Source organism: Protopterus annectens, chromosome 2.part0 (assembly GCF_019279795.1).
Source record: "Protopterus annectens isolate FY-2018-M chromosome 2.part0, PAN1.0, whole genome shotgun sequence".
NCBI classification, from domain to species: domain Eukaryota; kingdom Metazoa; phylum Chordata; order Ceratodontiformes; family Protopteridae; genus Protopterus; species Protopterus annectens.
Window position 1 is genome coordinate 369,893,790 of NC_056728.1, and position 13,210 is coordinate 369,906,999.

The following is a 13,210-nucleotide window of genomic DNA, read 5'->3' on the forward strand; positions in this document are numbered from 1 at the left end:
ATATTTTAGAATTGTTTTATCCTGTTTAATTATATGTTTGATTATCTGAACATTTTGATATATGTTAGTTATTTTCTATGTTTTCCTTATCATGGCCCACAGTTGTGAATCAGATGCCACCTCTTTGCTGGCTCTTTCACATACTGGGCCCAGACTGGGATCTAATACAAGTCTTCCTAGGCACTTGCCTAGGGCATACTGCTAGCTGGGGACCTAAACATTACTACAGCACCATCATTCATCTGACATTGTTATAAATATTTTCAGTAGAGATTGACTGTGTTATACATATTCTTGGTCATTAAGTAATATGATTGTGCATTTGTAGAGAAAAAAAATTGCATAGCATGTAATATTTTTTTAAGTAATACATAGCTTTCATTGTTTGTGGAGGTTCTTCTTTTTTCATTCACTTTCAATTATTGAAGATTAAACATTAAATAATCACCCTGCCCACATCACATTAATCACCACTGCCCTCCTGTAATAGCAGCAGCATCACAGAGATCACCCTTTATCTTGTCTAGACTTAAGCCTCTTGCGTATTACCTCTTGCTACAGGTGACCTGCAAAGCATTTTTCAGATAAGAATGAATGAAATGAAAACTATTCATTATTTCATTTTCAACTAATTTTTCTTGTAGAAGTAACAGCAACCAAGCCAGAAAAGCAAGAAAGGAAGTTTGTAGCCTGAATTTTTAGTCAGAGTTCAGGATCATTTTGTAGTCTCTACTTGTGACTTCTTTGTAGTGTGTGGCAGACTCCTGTCTCTTCCTTAGCATCACATTAAAAGGAAAAGCACACTTCACTGTGCATAAATAATTAGTGATACCTTTTAAACCATAGATCTCCACATTCTTACCAGTAATCAGGAACAAAGACAAAAGTAATGGTGTAAAATACCCAAAATCAAAGTTAAATTTATAAATATTGCTGCAATTCATTTAAAATGTTAAATGTACAGCTGTTTTATATCTACATGCATCTTCTAAAGAACAATTAGTGGTAATCTATAATACTTGTCACCAGAAATATAGTCAGCATATCTGTCACTCTGTACAGAACCCCATACTGGTGCACCCTGAAATCAAGCAGCCAAAAAAAAACTTACATGATAAGAGGATTCAGTGTGATGTTGCAGTTCATGAAATTCTGCTTAATTTGTAGACACCTTGGGTTTATGGAAATTACATCTTAAGTAACTCTTACCTGCTTTACCCATTGACAGAAACGAAAATTAATTCATCCAGCCCTGCAGTTTTCCAAGATGCAATACATGTGAGATGATCTGTACTTCTTTATTTAACATTTGTTTACCGGGAAAGTCCAACTTGGAACAAAGCCAATTGAATGTTAGCCACTCTTTTTGAAGGAATAAATCTAGGTGCTAGCACTAATATCACAATATTCTTTGAGGTATCAGTGGTTTTCTCAGATCAGCAATTTTGGACATGATTATTATGACACATTATAACACTAAGGAATGTTTTCATCTAGCCAACTCTGTGGAGTAGAGGCATAAAACCCTGACCACACTGTAGGTGACACAAGTTCCAATAATGTTTCATGAGCCTATACGATCTAATGAGGATTGACGTAAGAGGCCATTGTGTGTTTGCCCATCCTGATGGGAGAGTGGCAGCTCTGACTTACCACATGGGTGATAGGTGCTCCAGCCCATGGAACTTGAGTCTAATGAGCCCATGCTGTCATGTGCAGTTGCATATCATGCCAAGAGGAATTCAGCATAGGGATGCATGCTTACTCTTGTAGGTCAGTCCATAGTTGAGAGCTGGTTGAGTGGGTAGACCACTCTATAGGACCAGCAAAGCTGATCTACTCCCTACCTCCCAGCTCTCACTGTGGAGCAGATGAGCTGAATGGGATTTCTGGGCAGTAATTAGTGGCCTGTAAAGTTATAAAGCTCTTGCCTAGCTCAGGGATACCTAACTCTCACTACTGCAGAACAAACAGACTGATTAAGTGCAGGTAGAGGAGACATTGAACTTGGTTTGTGGGAAGCTTAAAAAACAAGATAGGGTGTTTTCATCTATAATGTCTAGCAGTAGATATACAGATGTACATAGTCTCAACAAATGTATGTCATTTTAACATTTTTGCTTTTATTATAATTGTAGGCTGATTCCAAAATTGCTAACCTGAGAAGACCGTTGATACCTCAAAGAATATTGTGATATTAGTGCTGGCACCTAGATTTATTTCTTCAAAAAGAGTGGCTAACATTATATACATCATTATAATTTGAATGTCAGTAATCATAAAATGGGCAGTTATAAGGCATGTACAATTAACACTTTAACATTATAATATAGTAAAGATTAACACATCACTCCTGCTCACCCTCATCACTGCTCAGCTCCCTCCATATCCTCCTTTTACCTGTACTATAACACCCTTTTTTTGTATTTTTCACCCTCAACTACCCTTTTCTTATATTTCTTAACTCTAGCTCTCTCACCACTGTACCGCTTATAAGACATATTATCTTCTGTTGAAACAGCAACAATATACTTTATGTCTGTATACATTATCAGATTTGAAATGCAGTTTTCCCTCTTTTGAAAAAGTGTTTTAAAGACTATTGTATATCGTTGTCTTTCAAATGTTAGTGTCACTCTATTACTGTTGTTTGTGCATTGGAGCCTTTCTCTCTAGGACTCCTCTGAAAATGGGTCCTGTCCTGAGTCAGACTTTCCAGCAAGCAAAAGCAAAAAAATAAATGAATAAATACAAATAAAGCTTTGAATTCAGTATTACTTCAATATGAACCCATTAAGGACTTCTTCCTGACAACTTGTGATTCATACATACCCCGATTCCAATAAAATTAGTGCTACATTGTGGTCATTTACTGCGCTTAGTTTCTTGTGTTTCTTTTTAGCTGAAATACAGTTCTCATAGCACACTAATTGCTCATATTAGAGACATACCTCTTAGTGGTTTATGTTGAAATGGTCAGGCTATCATTTTTACACATGCCTCATTTTGAAGCACTCTTGCATTTAAGTTAGTGTGTTATAAATTCACCTTAGGAGTCCTTCTTGGTTCCCTAACAGAGCTATGTGACCTGGCCATTTGTTTTAAAAGTCAAACTAACAAATTTTGACTTTTTGTTTTCTTCTGTCCTAGGTGTAATTTAACTTCAGCTTGTCTATTTGTGTGGATTTAGTTTTATAAAAGCGTCACAGTCAATGACATCAAATAACTGCTGAATATTTTTGTTTTTGTTTTCCCAGTCTTTCTTTCAAATTAACAATGTTTCTAGTATACCTGTTAGGAGTTTTGCATTTTATGGTAGGGTTTTAGATAAAAGAGTTTTACACACACACACACACACACACACACACGCACACACATGCACACACACACACACACACACACACACACACACACACACACACACACACACACACACACACAATTAGACCCATGCAGGCACTCACATGCAGATATATGCACATCCAGAAAGACAGACATACAGACAGAACAGATACACACACAAGTTCTTGCTGTCTTTCTGTTTCTCTCTCACTCTCTCAGGGTTCTAAGGTATACATATATAATCATCTTAGCTATGCCCTGAGACTTCTTTTTCAGAATAATTTATGTTTAAATTACTATTTTCATTCATACAAAAGAATTTATACATTATTTCTCTTTTCCTTTGTGCAAGTGGACATAATATCATTGGACTGAGCAAAAGTATCTTATCAGCATCTAATAAATTACTCATATAGTCTGAAAGCAAAAGAAGGCTGCATGGTTAAAACTATTTTTTAGTCCAGCAAAACATATTATATCACTTTTTTCCCCAGAGTGTTCAATAAAGTCTTTTGGTCTACTCTTATTATTTGAATACTATACTTTTTAGTGCCTTGTAGCATCTGACAAACAAATGATGAAAACTTTCACACCATCCTTTAAGGGCAAAGGGTAGCTGGCTTTCAACTTGCTACACAATTTTAGCTCTATCTTCATCCTTCCTTAATCTTCTGTGTTAGTTTTACCCTTGTTAGCTATTGAATACGTAGACAAACATTCCCATGCCATGATGCCAGCCTATGAAGTTGTTATCATATCTGGTCCCACTGTTATTTGCATCATTGCTCCTAATATTAGTTCTCTTCCAGCTTTTCAAAGCCAGTTAGACAGAATACAATTCCAGCTGTCAAAACTGGCTAAAACTGCATTCAGTGACACAACTAAGTAGCAAAAATATATTTAACATTTGTATTTCAAATGCGCCTACATGCTTTTGACTTACCTAGGCATTGCTATAATAATAAAGGTAAATTTTCTGAATGACTAAGGGTCCACTGCTAGTTGACAAATGTAGATCATGTCAATAGGTTGAAAGATGGGTCAAAAGAAAGAAGTAACAGGTTGAGAATAGTGTCCCTGTATTGATGGTGGAAAAATGCCAGAAGGATCTGCAAAAAATGCATCAGAATATAGAGATTATGGCTACTGGGTGTTTAAACATAACCTCATTTAGTAGCAAATGCCACCGGTAGACTGGAAATATAGCAAGCTATGAATGGTGAGAGACAGGCAGTTAGCAGAGACTCAACATGGAATTACATTCAAGGCAGATGCAAATTAAACTACAGTTTGTCACTGAAAAGACTCAAGATAGGGATATTTGAGACATTGTAAAATCACTACTTAAAGTGTTACTCTCAGATGAGTTTGTATACCGCAGCAATATGAACATATTAAAAGAATTTCATACTTAGCCATTTCCATATACTTTCTTTCTTTCTTTGTCTGCAAAGAATAGCATAATATCATGTTTCTTTGTGCTGGGAGGTTTTGACAGCAGGCTTCTTCTATTGCCCTTGGAATAAAAGTGATTAAACTGTCGACACGCTTGCTGCACAATGGCATTGTACTATGACTTGACATATTATAGTGCCTTTATTAAAGATTCATAACAACACTGCTATTTCCGTGAATGATACCCAATAAACTAAAACAAAAAATAACTGAAGGTACTGTCAGCTCTACAGGTACAGCATGGTAATGTGCAACAACTAACACATCTATATAAAAGGTATTGTCTGTTGGAAAAAGAAGAATTAGTGGAGCCTCTGAAATCATTACATTTACTTATAAGTGTTATATAAACAAAAGGAATATACATAAATATATATATATATATATATATATATATATATATATGTGTGTGTGTGTGTGTGTGTGTGTGTGCGTCCATAAAAAAGACATTCTTAACTTGACAATATTCTCTCTGTTGAGATCACATGAAATTCAGAACATTAAATACTGTACATTACAATTAAGTAGTAACACATAACAGAGTGAGGTTTATTCTCTAATAATAATGTTTCTCTTATAAATCTCCAGGATCATTATTTATGTTCATAATTCTTACTGCCGGAGTACTTATAGGTCTTTGTTTTATATTCTGCCCAAGATATAACCAATTTCCAGTCCTCAAAAGTATCTGACTCTTCCAGTCCTCAAAAGTATCTGACTCCCCCCCCAGATATATATTCAGGCTACGTTTTCTGGAGATCCACAAAACAGGAGCCTGGGTGCCATTTCTTTTTCAGTATTTTCTTGCCACCCTAGAGAGAGAGCACCTCTGGATTTCACAGGATTGAAAGTCAACTCTGATCTTCATAGGTTAGTACTAGGCTAACTGCCCTTGTGAGCCTAGCCAATTATCCCTTGTGAGACTCAAACCCTGCACCTTGTGTTTGTAAGGCAAATACCTTAACCATTAGGCTACCCTCCCAACCCACTTCCATTTCTGGTTGATATGCCCCATTTTCTATTTTTTGACAAGTGTTTGAGACTAGGTCTCTTTAAGAATACCATGGCATTTTAGTGTGAATATATTATCAGATGAGTTATTTTAGTTGTGGAGACTAATTAATTATGTCTGGGGCACTTTATGTGAGGAAGAATGTGTTGCTTTTGCACTTTTTTGTATGCATTGAAGGAATAAAGTATTTTAAGAGATTACAAGTGTATTCTTGTACTTGTGTGTATTTCCTGACGACCTACCAGCATTTTTACTTAATTCAATGGCGCTTTCTGAGAAAGGGACTTCTGAAGGGGGGAGTGAAGTAAACTGCTTATGCATTTACTTTTGTGATATTTGTGGGAATGAACAGGGAAGTGCAAGTGTATGTACTGCTTATAAACACTAGAATGACAACATATCTTCCAACCTACTCATTCCAGCAGAGCTTAATGACAAACTGGAATCTCCCTCTAAAGGAGTAGTGGTACTCTTTTTGGCCTGCAATTCATCCTCCTGCCATACCTAAAAGGAAAAAAAACAAATTAAAGTTCTCTTGCCTACACTGTGGGGTTAGCCTATGCCTCAGTTATTAGTGGTGACCCTCAAGTGGCCACAGCTTTATCCTCAGACCACACATGCTGGTTTCTGTGGGCCTACTTGTGTTATCCTTTTCACTACCATGGACAGGGTTTAGCCATGTCCTCTGAGGCTGTTCCAGTGTATGGACTGGCCAAGGGAGAACCATATTCTTTAGTTATAGCAGTTTCTTTGGGAGGTTCTTCCTGGGGTTGCTGGGATAAGAGACCTGTTTCCCAGGCTGACGTGCCATCCTTCAGCTGGTCTCCCTCTAGGGATGCCCCTAAAAGAAAACAAAAAGTTACACATACTTAATAGAATGACAGTGTGCCTCTTAATAAAGATGAATTACTTATCTCATCTAAGGTTTACTGCTGGTTTTGAATCCTCTGGAGCAGCAGGAAAATCTAAACATTACTCTTAATTTCACGAATCCTGAAGGTGTTTTATCAGAGGATTCTTATAATGATAGGGACAGGGCTTTTTGTTATTTTTCACAAGCACCTGAATTTGACTCTGAGGATAGTATTTCCTCATTTTCTCCTATAGAAGAGTTTTCCTTTTCTGAGACTGTGTCCAAGACAAATTATGTTTTTTATGGGAGCAAATGAATGCCTCCCTTTATGGAGTTACTAAGATATATCACAAGTAGGTATGCCACATACTACACCTATGCCAGCCTTGGAGGATGTTTTTGATACTGCCTTCAATAATCTAGTCCCAAAAATATCAGACAGACTTTATAAAGTTATTAAGTTTAGCAAGTATTTGATTTCTCCCCTCATGTCTGACCCAGCAGTTATTTATATTCTTCTCCATCTGCTAACAAGGTTCTGGTCAATCCTAATTATTCATCTTTGGACAAGAATGGTAAAGTCTTTGACAGGTTTGGAAAGAGAATTTTCTCTTCTTCACTTGTAGCCTCCAGAACCCTAACTACCAAGCTCATATGTTGGAGTATATGTTAACTAGCATGGACAGTCTGAGGAACTTTTCTGCTACCTTTACCCTCAGAAGTTAGGTATTTTCTGAATCATCTTAGTGCTACTCTTTTTTAAGTGTCTAAACATTCTTTAAAGAGTGTATATTATTGCACTGACTGTGTCTAGGGCTGCAGCTACTGCTACTTTTATGAGAAGTTTTGCCCAGGTACATAAAGAGAAGTTTTCTGAAGAAATAAAATCAGATTTTGAATTATTTTTTGAATGAGCAGATTTTGTTTGCTACTTAGGTACTCAAACAATTTGATGAAAGAGGCAAATTGATCCAGGGAGTTACTACAATTTTCATCTCACTTTATTCCAGATCTTCCAAAAATCCTGGTTCTTTCTTCAAGTCTTTTCTTATGCAAAAAACATCATGTACATCATATTACAGTGATCACTGAAAACAATCCTACATAACTTTTGTTATATAAACCCCTTTTTTTCATTTCTGTTATGAGCACACAATGCCTTGATTGTTTAAGAAGATTTAATGAATAAAGGAAATTAATTTCTACAAAAAAGGACTTTTAGCAGTTTTATTCACTTGTCAGAAGATCTTTTGCTTGGCAGTTTAGTACAGTCTGAATAGCCTCCACAGCTATTCAACTCACATTTTGTTAATGGCACCAACATAGGTAGTGTGCCCTTGGCCATCACCTGTGGGTTTAATGTTCACTAAACGTCAGGGTGCTCCCAGTGTTTTTTTTAAGAAATAGAAGGAAGAAAGGATTCTCTATACTCTGCCTCTGAAACTCAGGCATCATCTTGTCAAAACTAAGTCCTTTAGGAAATCTCAACAGCTGTGAACTTCCTAAAATGAGACAAAGAAAGGACAACCCATGTTAATTCAGACAATCAGTAGATGTTTTTTCCTTTCTATTTTTCTCTTGTTATTCCCACCTTGGTAAAATGTTTTCAGGGAGGATCAAGGCATATTCCACTAGAATCCTGTCTCCTTTGATGGCGTACAAGAAAGTGGTGGACATTAGAAACATTCTAGAGGTCTGTGCATGCTTTACAAAGCATTGCATACTGAATTCCTTCTCCAGGTCCAGGCATGCCTCTCAACTGCCCCTGATTTTCAGGCACATCCCTGATTTTGACTCAAATTTGAGCTCTTTCCCTCTTAATCTGACCTAGAACTGATGAGTTTTAGAGAAAAGGTGATGAATTACACTTTATAAATAATGACAATAATTAGAGTTAAAGACTGGGTCTATATTACCAGATTGAACATTTAGGTTTTTGAATACCTAAACATCAAACTGGTAATATCAAAATCCAAAAACTGCAAACGGACGTTTCCATGCAGGAAGAATTCCTTGGCTGTAAAAAACAACAAAAAAAAACTTTTAAACCAAAATGAAGTGGGGGGCTTTAACTAAATATACCAACTCCGAGATCGCTCTACATTGAACAAAAGGGCAAAATCCACATAACAGCCAAGGGAATTCTTTCTCTGCATGAAAGCGGATGTTCATGTTTTTTGGATTTCAATATTACCAGTTTGATGTTTAGGTATTCGAAAACTTAAATGTTCAATCTGGTAATATAGACCCTTATAGATTTTGCTTACTTCAGAAACTATATATTAGCAATGTCTCAGGTTAATTTTATTAATGTTTTAAAAGTGTTTCTGACTGTCCCTGATTAGTTCTGTCTTTGTCCATGATTCTTTTGTGAAATGTCCCTAAGATTTCTGTGTTCTCCCTTTGGATTTTGACACATAGCAGCCTGGGCAATAGATACAAAACAAAGTCACAATTACATGAAATTGTAACATTTATAGTAGTGTATTGTGGTCATTTCTTCAATATGGCACTCATGCTGTTAGTTTCTCTTTTTATAGCCTTAATGATACCAGCACTCGATAAATGTTTCCTGAACAGACTGGCCTAGGAGGACAGATCATTGCCTACTTCAGTATAAACAAATATGAAATAAACATATTGATAGAATAAATATACCTGCACAACTGGATGGCATAGATAACAAGATAAATTATTGGACAAGCTTTATCAAGTCATCTGTGGATTCCTCTGAAAATATAACCTGCTTTATTGCTGTAGAACGTCTGTTTTCCCTTGTACTGATGTATGTGTGCATGTTTGTGTGTGTGTGTGTGTGTGTGTGTGTGTGTGTGTGTGTGTGTGTGTGTGTGTGTGTGTGTGTGTGTGTGTGTGTGTGTGTGTGTGTGTGTGTGTGTGCGTGTGTGCGCGTGTGTGAGGGTGTGTGCGGGTGTGTGCGGGTGTTTGCATGTGTTTGCGTGTGTGTGTGTGTGTGTGTGTGTGTGTGTGTGTGTGTGTGTGTGTGTGTGTGTGTGTGTGTGTGTGTGTGTATGTGTATATCTGTGTGCATGATATGTTTATAAATAAGGTTCTTTTAAACCTAAGTGTCAAAAATTCACACCATCTCCATATTTGAAATGCCATCATACACTAATAAGGCTTAATTTTTGATTCATATTGCACTTGTCTGCAAAGATTTAACCAGTGCTATGTAGAGCAGGATGCTATCAGTTACACGGTCATTTTTTTATCAAATGCACTTACTCAGAGTTATTCTGAGCATAATATTCACTGCTAATCCGTTGTCACCACAGATGTCCTTTGCTCATTCACTTCTTATCTTTGATAGTGCATGTGATTAAAAAATAAAACTTCATGCGTGCCTACAGATGCAGAAAATCATAGTATCAGAAGCACCTACTGTACCATAATAACTGATACTCCCCCCAAACAAGTCACAAAAAAATCTCTCTGAAGTATTTTTAGATATCAGATTTCCTGCGTCACTGAATTCTATCACATACTCAACCGCGGGGAGGACATGTGTGGATTCTGCATGTCCTTCCCGCAGTTGAGTAGCGTTCAACAGACATGTGTGCGTAAATGGGCATGCCTTCATTGAAGGTTGGGCGTCAAGCTGGCACCTCAGCGTTTCATAAAAATCTACTGCCAATCATTAGCGGACCGGAGTTCCATTGTGGCGACCCCTTACCAGGAAAAAGCTGAAAGACAAACAACAACCAAACGGACACAAGATACATTGTTTAATTCTCACCTTTGGGAAGCATGACTAGGCTTAAAAAGAAACCTCTGTAGTCACTAGCCTAGCAATTACCTATGAATCTGTGGTTATAGTATGGTAGGTAGAGCTCTTGAAATGCACATAGTTTGGTGTATCAGTGCTGTTCAATTTTTATATTTATTGATATATTTTTTAGCTGTTCAAGTTTTTTTAATGTTTGAGATATCACTACTTGCACCTGCTAGGCTATCTCCGGACCCTCTGTCCTCATGGTGGATTACATCCCTGTCAATATAGTATTGTGCAAATTGTACATAACCAGCCTGTGGCACATTAATTTATGTACAGACTGGCTTGCTTCTTTTTTTTTTATTGACTGTAAGCTTTAAGCTCCAGACATGCAATATTTACATAATCCTGTCAGACAGACAAACAACTATATAGGTAAAAATAAATAAGGAGAAGAACAACAATTACAGAAACAGGTGCAGTTAAAGAAATGTATATAGACTGTATTTATGAAATGATAACTGCAGATTTTTCTTTGATATAGCATTAGGATGTTATCAAAAAGTAGCATTGTACTATGTATATCATATATTGAAAAGAGACAGTTCATGCCACATGTATATACAGAAAACAGAAAATGAATTACTTACTAGGTCAACCAAATGTAACACTACAGGATCCATACTAGACTGGATAGTAGTCTCTCACCCTAACAAAATAACTGATGCAGGGACACTCTCAGATTCTCTTAATGACCATATCTTTGCATTTATTCATCGCTCTCCATCATTCTTACGAAATTAACATCAGTACAAACAATCTAACTATCTTCGACCCTCATATTTTCTAATATACTAAAACAAATTAACTGGGACATTCTATATACTCTTCCTATTTCAACTCTGCATTCCTAGACACACTAAACAGTCTTGCACCTCTTCGCAGGAAAAGAATCACAACCAATTCCACCTCATGGCAGTCCAAATCTACTAAAGGTCAGATGCATCTTAGAGATAAAGCATGGAAACATTATCAAAATAACAAAAACCAAGCCTCCCTCATACATTTCAAACAGCTTCACAATCAGGTAAAAAAGCTAGTGCATAAAGACAAAAAAGCTTACTACACTAAACTACAGTCTAATCACAAACAAAACCCTAAAAAATTCTGGAATTCCATCTCATCTCTCCTTTTTCTCACCTATATCCCAACTTCCCTCCTGACCCTAATTTTACTACTAACCCTATTTCCACCACAATTATCAAGAGACTACTCATTAAGCTCAAACACTGCTGTAACGCACCTGACAACTTACCCTCCACTTTTCTAAAGATTGCTGCCGATGCCATAGCATTTCCCATTTGCATCCTAATTAACAGATCCATTCAAGTATCTTATGTTCCCAAACTATGGAAGAACACCTACATTCTCTCTCTCTTCACAAAGATGGGAAAAACAATGATGTCTCCAACTTTTGTTCCATCGCCATCCTCTCTCCAATCTCTAAGATTCTGGAGAAGTGCATCCACATTCAGATGATGCCCTGTCTCCTCCAAAACAACCTCTTGTCATCTACTCAACATGGCTTTAGACCTGGACACAGCACTACAACAACACTTATATCCTTTCTAGACACTATTAATAGAGCTTGTGATTCAGGGAAATTAGTAGTTACCATATTCTTATTTCTATCAAAAGCCTTTGATACTGTTTCCCACCCTTTACTTCCATTATAACTCACAAATTGTGGACTTTCCCCCACCACCCTAACCTGGTTCTCTAGTTATCTAACAGAAAGACAACAGGCAGTCAAATGGCAAAACTCAGTCTCTTCCTATCTCAACACCCCTACTGGAGTTCCTCAAGGCTCCATATTTGGTCCCCTCTTGCTCAATATCTTCATTAATAACTTTCACAAGTCTATCACTAATGGTACACTTATACAACATGCAGATGATTCAACCATCTTCTGCTCAGCTCACTCACTTTCAGAACTACAACTCAAAACTCAATTAGCTTTTACCATCACTGAATCCTGGTTGCTTAATAACCATCTGGCCCTGAATCCAACTAAATCTTAAATAATGCTCTTCACCTCCAGCAAATCAACCCAATTGGACAAATCCATGTTCAACAATTATTCCCAAAATAAAGCTCATATAGAAACTGTAAGCCACACAAAGCATCTAGGTATGTCTATAGATTAACTTCTAAAATTTGATATCCACCAGATTAACTTCTAAAATTTGATATCCACCTGCAACAAAACATTAAAAATCTCATCTGAAACTTGGTATGCACTAGAGGCACCACCAGTACCTTAGCACCTCCACCAGACAAACCCTTGCCTCCATCTACCTCCTCCCTTCTTTAATGTATGGCACCCCCATAATTATCAACCTTCAAGCCACCCAAAAAGCCAGACTTGAAACTTCCTATAATAAGATCACAAAATTCACAAAAAATTCCAGAAACTGCACTCATCACTATACCTCTCTTCTCTCTCTAAAATGGCTAGAACTTACTAACTACCTCATCTACTAACAAATTATTGCTGCTCACAAACTTATCTTCAAACTCCCTGATTGCCCCTCCCTAAGATCTATTTTCTCCTTCTACTTCCCCAACCGGTCCCTTAGATCTGAGAACCAGCAACTGCTTCTAGTACACAAGCCAAACTGGCCTGTAGGCCAGCTTCTGTTCTCTTACTCCATAGCTAAAACTTGGAATGCTCTTCCACTAGCTATCAGAACTATACAAAATCCAATTAACTTCAAATTACCTCTTCACACATACCTCTCCTCCCTCTGGAACTGCT